The sequence below is a fragment of the Pteropus medius genome, unplaced genomic scaffold, assembly GCF_902729225.1.
Source record: "Pteropus medius unplaced genomic scaffold, Ma_sr-lr_union100, whole genome shotgun sequence".
Classification (NCBI taxonomy): Eukaryota; Metazoa; Chordata; class Mammalia; order Chiroptera; family Pteropodidae; genus Pteropus; species Pteropus medius.
This window is the reverse complement of record NW_024349803.1, coordinates 8,524,401-8,535,475: the sequence shown is the minus strand read 5'-3', so window position 1 is coordinate 8,535,475 and position 11,075 is coordinate 8,524,401.

The following is an 11,075-nucleotide window of genomic DNA, read 5'->3' as shown; positions in this document are numbered from 1 at the left end:
TGTCACCAAGTGGTCCCTTGAAGCAAAAGTGTTTAACTTTTAATGCAGTGGCTCTCAAACTAAATTTTGAGAGTATCATAGATTTTGAGAATACACGTACAATTTTATTTACTTTAATGGGGATTATTTCATACATTATTCACTTTTGGAAAACACTTTCTACCCTCTCAGTGTTATATGATATAGTGTCATATGGGGTCATATGGTTCTCAATATTTCCAAATAAGATCTTTTTTTGACAGCTCCACATTTTGTGGATATCCCACAAAATTGTACTTATAGTACCTTAGGAAAAATACATATGACAACAATTACTATGCAGTTATTATTTTATTACACATATTAACATTGGTAACACTTGAAAAATAACAGTATACAGAGAAGCTGGACCTATAATTTGATTAGGCTATAGAAAATGCTTTGGCAGATGTGGATGTTTTTGGACTTCTCATGAGATAGTACTTATAAGAATCGGGCCCATTAGGTTAGGAACTGCTGGAGTAGTGAGTGATGAAGAAAATGGTTCAATCCCAGCTTTACCACTTGGAGCTGTTTAACTTTTGGTGAGTTATTTAATTTTAAATATTTGGTTTCCTCAAATGGGAACTGGCAATAATACCACCTGTCCTCCCAAGGTTGCTGTAAGGATTAGAGATAATATAGGTAAAGCACTTGATAGAGTTCTTGACACATGGTTAGCACTCAATATGGTAGCAATTATTGTTATCACTTTATATTGTAATTATCTATTTACTGTAAATCTCCTTAAAAACAGGCATTGTATTTTATGCATCTTTATATTCTCAGTACCTGGCTAGGTCTTGACTTAGGCAGGATATGTTTATTAAGTGAATAAATAAGTTATTGGAAAACCAAATGCAGTAATATATCTAAATTGTCTAGCCTAGTGGCCACAGCATGGTGAGTGCACATTTGTTCCTCTTTGCATTTTCTAGGCTTGGACTTGATCTAGCCCAGTAGCCTTAAATTTTAGTGTACTTGAGAATCTTCTGCAGGGCTTGTTAAAATAGATTGGTATCCCTACACCAAGTTCGTGATTCAGTAGGTCTGGAGTGGGATCCAGGTAGTAGTAATAAGTATTGCTTTAAAGCTCCCCTCCACCAAGGTTCTCAAGTATGAAGTGCAAATCACTGGCCTTAACACTGGACTTATACAAACCAACTCAGGGCACCATTATTATCTGCCTGTTGTCAGCTGGCAGCACAGCAGGAATCATCTCCAATAGAATTAACCAACATTGGTAAGTCTGGTCTTGTATTCCTAAATTGATTATGTAGATATCACACACCACTCAAACCTGTTAGTTAATTGAGATTCTTCACAGGTACAGTATTATTTCTCCCAGGCCAGTGAGTGCTTCCAAGTCTCTTGGACAGTCCTTTTTGTTTTATTCAGTGCATATGTGTGTGTGTCTCAAATGCAGTGAACTTGTCTTGGGTTGCTTCTTATAATCCATTATATAATCAAGGGATTGACTCAGTAGAGTCATAAGGGTAGGGAGGGGAGAACTGCTTTTCATTTTTAGAAATCGACCACCTCTTCTCAGTTATAAAATCCTCCCAAGACCCCAAATCTGCAGTTGTAGGCACATTAAAAGCAAGTTACAATTACAAACGTGTTCGTCTGCTTCCCTCCCTCTTGGTGCCTATGTCTCATGCTTGCTTTTCCTTGCGAACTTTAATACATGTTTAATGTGAGTCTTAATGATTTGATTACAATGGCATAATTACATAATTGGAATGTATTGTGCATGCTGGTGGGAAGGAGTCTGGAAGGTGCTCAGTGAGTGACGTTACATAAACAGAATTATAATGCTGGTGAGATCGAGAATGATACTAATGAGAAAATAATTAGAAAAACTGGGAAGAAATGGACACTTGTGGAAATGAGGGGTAGCATTTCTTTTGCTTTGATGATTAGGATTCATTTTACTTCTGAGACTGAGGTTTCTGAGAATCAGTACTATTAAAAAGAGTTGGGTTCAGTCGGTTGATTTTTTTGGAGGTCACTTTGGAGAAGTGCGATGAGTCCAAAGCCCTACCTGTCTGGGCATAAAGCAAGTCAAACTCATCAACAGGCTCTGATACGCTGTTTCTTAAGATCTTTAAGGCCCGAACAAGCTCAATTCTTTTTTCACCACTGTTTTCGCTTTAGAATGCTCATATTTGCACATCATCAGAACATTCAGAGCTCCGTTAATGTAGGATGGAACCACCTTTCTCTCTCCAGTGCAATTCCACCATCTCTTGCTGGTCACATACTGCTACTGAAGAGGAATGACACCTAGCCAATTGTTTTGTGCTCCCAGTTAATGACCACCATTACTGTATCATTTGGGCTAGAGAAACATGTCCACTGCCTAGAGCTGTTCCCCATAGTAATTGGCCTGTGCAGTGTTATCCTTATTTGATGTTTACCACTTGTTGCTATAATCACAATGATTATTTCCCCAACTTATTTCACTATTAACACAAAGCATATATGCTTACTGATTCTACAAACACCTATATTTATTAAACACTGATATTGGTGCTAGCTGCTACATGTGATGCAGAAAAAAGAAAACACAGCATTTATAGTTTAGGAGTTGAAGCCTAGAACAGGCATTCACAAAAACTTAAATATTTCAAGTCCTTACATGGTGGGCAGAGAAATGATTCAGAATATTTTCAAACTAACTATGTACTCTTTCATCTATCAACTTAAAAATACTTATTGAGTCCCTACTACGTGAACAGCTCAGGGTTAGGGGCAGAACACTGAGATGAACTTGACCAAGATTCAAGGGAATTTTGGAAGGCAATCTGGCTATATTTAGGGAACAACAACAACAACAAAAAGCAGAAACACTCTTATCTAGTGTTTCCATTTCTTGGTTTGTATCCCAGATGGATATTTATTCATGTGCACAGAAAAGGCATATACAATTATGGTAATTGCACTATTGTTTGTAATGTCATAACACTGTAAACAACCAAAATGCCCAGTAGGGGAGTACCTAAATAAACTGAAGTTAAAGACACACAATGAAAATTATACAATGGTTAAGAATGAGATAAAGCTATCAATAGGTCTTTAAGATACCCTCTTGATTAAATTAAGCAGTAAGTAATTATACATGGTATCTTACCTTTTATGAAAAATGTAAAGCAAAATAAAAAATAACCATAATTTTATAAATTTTCTAAGGGAGATAGATATGTATGTAAAATACGAAACAACAAAGACCAGAAGTTCAGAAGGCTACGAACTAAAGAGATAACAGCGGTTACCTCTGGGTAGGTTTGGGAAGAGCTAGGATTGAGGATGTTTGTGAAAAGAAACATTAGCTTTACTTTGATATTTATTTTTTTAAGAAAATACATTTATATTTTATTTGTTCTCTTGAGTAGTAAATGCCACAAGAATAGGTAGATAAAATTCTATGGGAATTCCCAGTGCCTAGAATAGGAGTTAAATTAATATCTATTGAAATGAACTGAAGTAAACGTAGAGAAATAGGAAAGCATTCCAGTCTGGAAGTAATATAGAGAGGAGGCAAGATAATTAAAAATGTTAATCAAGCTACATTCAGAGACTGCAATATGCTGATCAGCCCTGCAGCCAGCCAGAACAAGGAAGAGTTCTGCTGGATTGCTAACAACTCATTCCCCACACCTGTGAAGGGGAAACAGGACCCAAGAGTCACTCCTTATGGCTAAAATCATGGGGAGCCTAAGGATTAAAGGCTGGGAACTGCCAGCAGGGCTTTCACGCTACATATTCTTACCTTTTCATGCTACATACTCTTTCCCTTCCTCACTGTATGTCCATATCAAAGGAAATGGGTTGACAAAGCCTTTTAAACTATAACTTGCGGGAACTAAAATAATTTATAAACTGAATTCCCCAAACACCCAGGGTCCCTCTCATTGTCCCTTGCACTCTCTGCCTCTGAGAGGAGACCACACTCTATCTGTGGAGTGTTACCCCTTTTCTAATAAACTTACCTTGTGACTCTAATTTTAGCGTGTGTGTTGAATTCCTTCTACACTCTCCACCAAAGGACCCTCTTCTCTAGGTTCACAGCTCCATCTCCCCACAGCCTAGGGATATTTGCCCAGTCCTGCATCAGAAGCATCAGGACAGACTTTAAGAAGGCAGATGTATTTGAGCTGGTCCTTCAGAAAGAAGAGGTGTCGGAGAAGTGGAGGAAGGAGGTGCTGTGTAGTTTCCACAATGTGAACATGGGTGGAAAAATTCCTATGTAAATAATCACATAATCTACGAGTAAAGATTTTCTTCCTTTCCAATTTGTATGACACTTATTTCTTTATCTTGTCTTACTGCACTGGTCAGGATACCCAGTGCAATGTTAACAGAAATGTCGAGAGCTTTGTTCCCAATCTTAGGGGAAAGGGTTTTCTTTTTTGGGGGGTGGCGATGGTGAGGAGTTTATTTCTTTTCATTTATTTACAAATTGGTATTGAAATTTTTCAAATGCTTTTTCTGTATCTATTGAGATGACCATACGGGTTTCTTCTTTTTCTGTTAGTGTGGTGAAAAACAAATAAATGTTTATTTATTTCCCTCTTGTCTATATTTTCTTATTTTTATTTCTCTTTGTAATTCTATCTGAATATTTTAAACTGATCTTTTAGATTACTAATTCTTCTTTTGCCAAGGTGGAAGACTGAAACCAAGCCACTTAACAGTTTAATCCCTGGCTAGATTGGCCCCTAAGATTTAGCCCTTTATGCTTCTCAGTGGAGGGACCCTGAGGTTTCATTGCTCTTCCCTTCCCTGCTTAATGGGCCTGTACCAAACTCTGCTTATCTTCTTAGCCTTATCAGTGCTCCTTTCTACCCAGTTTGCCTTCTTTAGGAATTAGCAATTTTTCCCTTAAGTGGAAAAGTTGTCCCCGATGTTGGGTTCACTCAGTGAATTTCTTTTCTCTCTGGGTTTCTGGAATCACGTGTCCTGGCTATCTCAGTAGTCTTGAACTTCAGTTGTTATCTCCTCATACCTACCACACTGCCTAAAGGTTTGTTCATATTCTCAGGTACTTAGCAGCTGCTTTCTGCTTGACTCGCAGCATCAGCTTGAGAGGTGGCAGGTGCCCTGAGGGGAAATGGGGACAGAATAGTAGAACTCATCTCAATGAATTTTCCTTTGCTCCAGGATCTTGGGCCTTTACTAACTAGGGCCTGATGGGTCTCTGGTACCTTTAAACAGATTCTTTTTTCTCCCATTTTTTTTAATGTCGCTCTTGGCAAGAGGGTTACTGTGGTACAACATAAGCAGATGTCTCTTTAAGAATCAGTCTGATATGGTTTTAAGATAAAGCCTGGAATTCTGAGTGAAACATAGCTCAAGGACAGTCTTCTTATAATTTAGGACCCAGCTGTGTCCGTGGCAGCCACAGCTGTGCTGTTAGCTAGTCATGTTCTCTTTAAAATAAGTGTTTCTAGACCTATCTCAAGGTCCAGGGGGCATAGACAAGCCACTGAGAGAAATGCTTCTGAAAAGAGAATGTGGTTCACACGTGTTGGTACCTGAGGTTTGTGCTAGAGTCCTAGGGTCTGAGTCCTTTTGCTCAGATTTCAGGGAAAAGCTTGGGTACATCTTAGCAAAAAAAAAAAAAAAAAAATCTGCACATTATACTGGGGAAATTCTTCTGTGTTTCTAGGTGTATCTCTCTAGGAGCAACAGTCAAAAATTTATTTATCAAGATTTTATTCTATTTCTTCTATTTTTAAACATTAGATTTTAGGTGATATCATCTCTTGAATTATAGGCATTTAATTCAGTCTTTGGACTCTTACGTTCTTTCTGTTAATTCAGACTCACTGTGATGGTCACTTAAAGAATCACATCTATGTGAAGGGGTGGGTGAATGGCCAAAGGAGAACCAGTATGGGTCATTGGCCTACAAACCAGTTGGTTGAGAAGGTGATGCTTGGTCTACCCAGTAAAGGGAGGGTTGGTGAAATCTCTCCTAGCATGTGGTGGTAGGAACTAAGGGTGGGAGTTGAGGGGGTAGATCTACACACTTTGCAAGATGGTGAAATTCAGAGATAAACCATAGGGTCACTTGACAGCTTAGGACCTCAGTTTGTAGAATGGTTTTCTTTAGAGTTGAGAGAGCAACCCTGGGCCTGAGTGTGTCTTAGGTCAGAGCTGCTACAGATTGAAGCTGTTTTTTATCCTTAGCTCCTATCATCTTAAAAAACCATTCTTGGATAACCCGCAGCCTACTTTCTGAGAAAAGTTCACTTTTCTTCTAGTCGATATGCAAGATCCATGTGAATCTTAGCATTTGACCTATTGAGACGAGATGTGGGGAATGATTAAAGAGCTCTAGTATTGAATGTCACAAGGTACTAAAAGCTCACAAACAAGGAGGGCCTTGAAAAGAAAAATACTTTTCTCTGGGGTTGGAGGTAGTGGTGATGAGCACTGATAGTTTTTGTGGGTGTGCTTGAAGGGGTCTAAACTGAGAGATGACTGACAAATGTTGGCCAGAGGAAAGTATGTTTCCATTTCTTATTTGTAATATCTATTTTGGAGCTCAATTACACACATCCTGTGGCCTGTCCCCTATGTCAAACAGATAAACACCATGATATTAATAAAATCTCCCACATTCTAGAAGCCAGACATGTTTTTTCCTTTTAAAAATTTATTCTAGGACCCCAAAGGTCATGACTACTGAAAAGGGAGTGCTGACATTAATAATAACTCAGGAAGGCAAGGTATTAACATTTATTTAATGCTGCCTATGTACCAGTATATATTAGGCACTTTGTGTGAGTAGCCTTGTAAACAAGCCTAAGTTTGGACATGTATGTTTTGCCTCTGTACCATCTTGCCCCATGCTCATCTTAAATATTGCCTTAAAAGAGCTCTGTGTTCTGCTCTTTTCAAAACTGTGTTTCAGGTATGTGTGTCTGCAAAATTGTAAGCTGGCTTCTATTGTCTTCCTGTCCCTCACTGAGTCTGGCATGAACTGGGTACTCGTAAGCCTTAAATATATGTTTGATGAATGAATGCATCTCCATGGAAATAAAGCTGACAGTGACAGAGAATTCCATCCTTCTGCCTCCCAGCTCCCTGGCCCTTCCGATCCCAATTAGGTTGTGTCTGCAAAGATAAGCATACTGGGGAGAATCTCGGCCAAATTTTTCCCAGGCACATTCTACCTGCATTGATGTTAGCAGCCATCACGGAAAAGTTATCCTATTCACGTGAAAATTACAAACACTTAAATCAGGAAGATAGTCAATCACAACAAAATTTGGACCTTGTTATTTAACACTTTAGTGGCTTCCATTGCCTAAAGAAGAGATCCTTAAACCTGATCATCAGATTGGGGGACAAAATGGGGCCTTGTAATAATATAAGCGTCTGGTTTAATCTGATTAATTGGATCTGGGATGGGGCCAAAAAGTATGTTTTCAAAAATGATGCCTAGGAGATTCTAGATGATTCTGGCGATGGACCTGATTTGGGCCACAGTGTAAAGTAAAACTCCTTGGCATGGCAGGCAAAGACATCTATAAGCTGATGTTCCTTGACCCCCCTCTGTAGAGTCATCTTCTGCTGCATCTTTGTGTACACTTATGCTTCTGTGTATCCCTCTGCCCCTCTACCAACATACATGCACACACAAACACACACACAGACACAAAGAAACATATAGACATAGACATACTCGCACACACACAGACCCGCTCACACATTCATACAGACACACATAGACATACTCAAACAAACACAGACACACACAGACACCAACACATACAGTTCTGTTGATTCCCTCTGAGCCTTTGCACCCACTGTTCCTTTGCTTAGGACATATCTTCCCTTCTTCCAACTCAACTGTGATGGTTAGTTTTGTGTTAACTGTTATGGTTAGGTTATAATACCTAGTTATTTGATTAAAGTATTAATGAATTAAATTGTTGCTGTGATGGTATTTTGTAGATGTGGTTAACATCTATAATCAACTGACTTTAAGTAAAGGAGATTATCCTTGATAACCTGAGTAGGCCTCTTCCAAACAGTTGAAAGGCCTTAGGAGCAAAACTGAGGTTTCCTTGAGGAAGAAGAGATTTCGCCTGTGGACTTGAGTTTGTGTGTTAAGTTGCCATCAAATGTTCCAATTTTATTAAATAGATGATTTTGGAGAATTAAAAGATTAAGTATATATAAATTTTTAATTTATTCTATTAATTATATTCAATTGCTGATAATAATAGCTAATAACTAACAGCATTTATTGACTATCATGTGCCAAACTTTCTTCCAACAGCATTAACTCATTTAATCTTTACACAACGCTACAGGTAAAATTTCCTTATCTTCATTTTATAGATGAGACAAACTGAGGCATAGACACATCAACTAAGGTCAGATTTATATCCAGGCAATCTGACTCCAGAGCCTGTGGTCTTAGCCACTCTGTTATAATTTGAAACAATATACTTAAACATTTATTTCTTATTGAATCTTCTTTTTTATTATCTTTGATAATAATTTCAACTATATTCTTTTTTAGAACAACTTTGGATAAGGTAAGTTACTTACTGGAAAATCCATTTGCTTTACTTCTTTAAAATTCTAAACTAAACATTAGTTAAAATGACAGTGATATATGATCTTCATGCTTTTGTTTCTGAAAATTGCTCAAAAACTTCTGTATAATCCTGTACTTAGAAACTTGCTCTTATTTTGCTTATTTCTATTTTCATAATTTATTGAAAAAAGCATGTTATATTTACTTTTTGCCCTATATGATTTTTAGTAGTATTTGGTTGAAAACAATATAATTTTAGTCTGACCTTATTAATTCATATTTGGTGCCCCCAAGTGGGAGAGGCTTCAGTAGAAATGTACTAGCCTACAGACCAACACGTCATCCAGCCCAGTCATTAGTTAATCCCCAAAGACCATGGTGAGAGCCATATCCCAAAGTGACTTGGCACCTAAGACCCAGAAAAAGAAGCCCTATACTTATGAGACAGATGCTACAAAGGTGGCCTGAGCACACACACTGAGTCTGACTCTTGGCTCTGAGACTAGATGGTGTGCAGTACTGGGTTCCTTAATCTTGCTGAGCCTTAGTTTTCACATCTGTAAAAACAGAGCTAATGTTCACTTGCCAGGATATTAAGTTTAATTAGATTAGTGCTGTGGTACATCGTGGGCTCCCACCAAGCAGTAGAGAGAAGCACAGAGGGCGGATGTCATACTCGGCCTAGGGAAGGTATGACAAAGTTCTTCCTGGAGGAAATTATATCTAAACAGAATGTTAGAAATAACAAATATAATTAGCTTGGCCTAAAGCGTATGTGTGTGCGTGTGCGCGTGTGTGTATGTGTGTGGTCAGAAAGAGGATGGTGCAGCCTGAAATGAGAAAGCTCTTGGATACAAAAAATATAATACCATTTACATAACAAAGCTATGAGCGTAGGTCTGTGAACTAGAGGGTAAAAAGGTGTGAGGCAAAGAATAATGAGGGATGGGATTGGCGAAATACCCAGGACTCTGAAAGACAAGGGTAAGCAGAGAGGCTGGGAACACTCATAAATTAAGTTTTTGTTCCGGTAAAGGTGAATTTACTATTTATTTAGAATCTTCGAATATCAGCATTAGAGGGACTTTAGAGATGACCTTATCTTACAAATAGAAAAACTGAAGCCCACAGCAGTCCTCTTATGAAGGTGATACTATTAATTAGTGGCAGATCACAAACTACAGCTTCTTGCCTCCCCATAGATTGGTCTTGTCATGTCCATGCTCCTCCCCACCCATCCTCACTCAGACAGGGTCTCTACCACCTGGGACCTTCCCAGTCTCTGCTGTGTCTGCGTAGTTTGTTGACAGCTCTGATAACCCATAGTCTGTATTCTTTTTTTCTTTTTGTTTCTCTTGGCTTCTGTTTCATCAAAGTAGTACTTGGTCTTGGTTTCAAGAGTCAAATAGTACCGTGATGCTTGTAATGAAATATAGCAGTGGAAGCCTCCCTAGGGCAGTCTTCCCATGGCATAAATTGGCTGCAGCTTAGCGATATGCCTTTCTTCCAGTAAAGGGGTGCTTGAGAGGAAGTTGGTAAGTGAAAACCTCAGATCTGAGAGGAAGATGGCATTCACGTGCAGTCTTTGGGGCCAGACTTTCTGGGTTCATAGCTTGACCTGCCACTTTCTAGTCACATGACCTCGGGCACGTTGCCAGCAGCTCACGTTCCCTGTGTTTGGTGTTTTTTGCACTGTGCAAGGTGTTGCAGAGGATATGAAGAGCCTCCAGGACAACGCTGGCTCTCAAGGGGCTCTCAGGCTACAGTGGGGAAGTAACTAAGTGGCAAACATAGAGAAGGTCCCTAACAAGTGGAGAGAATACTTGTACCACTACCAGGAGTCAGATGAACCAGGGTTCAAGTTCCAGCACTGCCATGTTCTAGCTGTGACACTTCAAGGACGTTAACCTCTCTAATCCTCAGTGTTCCTTCTGAAAAATAAGGTGATAATAAATACCTCTTTCATTAAATCGTTGTAAGGATTAAATGAGATAAAATGGATGAAAGTAGGAAGAGGTAAAGGAATCCACCACGGCACTGTGAAACAAGAAAGAGATCTAACCTTTGGCAGATTTTGAAAAATTCCTGGATGATAAAAAGCAGATGGGAGAAACATACAGGCAGAAAAAAATTAAGTTTTATTGCACATTGCAGAAACATAAGAGCAAAAAAAATTCATAGCCCATAACATAGACAATAGAAAACTACTATGGAAGTAATAGAAATTCCAGAAATATTTTAAGCTCAGATTCAACAAATAGACCAGGAGGGGCTTTGGGACAACCATCAGGTTAATTAGTAAAGCTTAGTATTTGGAATAGCTGAGCCCACCAGGCCCCTTTCCCTTTCCATAACAACTGAGCGGAGAGCATGGGTGATGTTTAGGATAAAATTTCCAGAAGGGGAGAAGCAACCCAGAGAGACAGAATAGAGCTGGGTATAACTCCAGACAGTGAAGTAAGAAAGGAAAGGGAGAGAGAGAGGGAGAGAGAGAGGG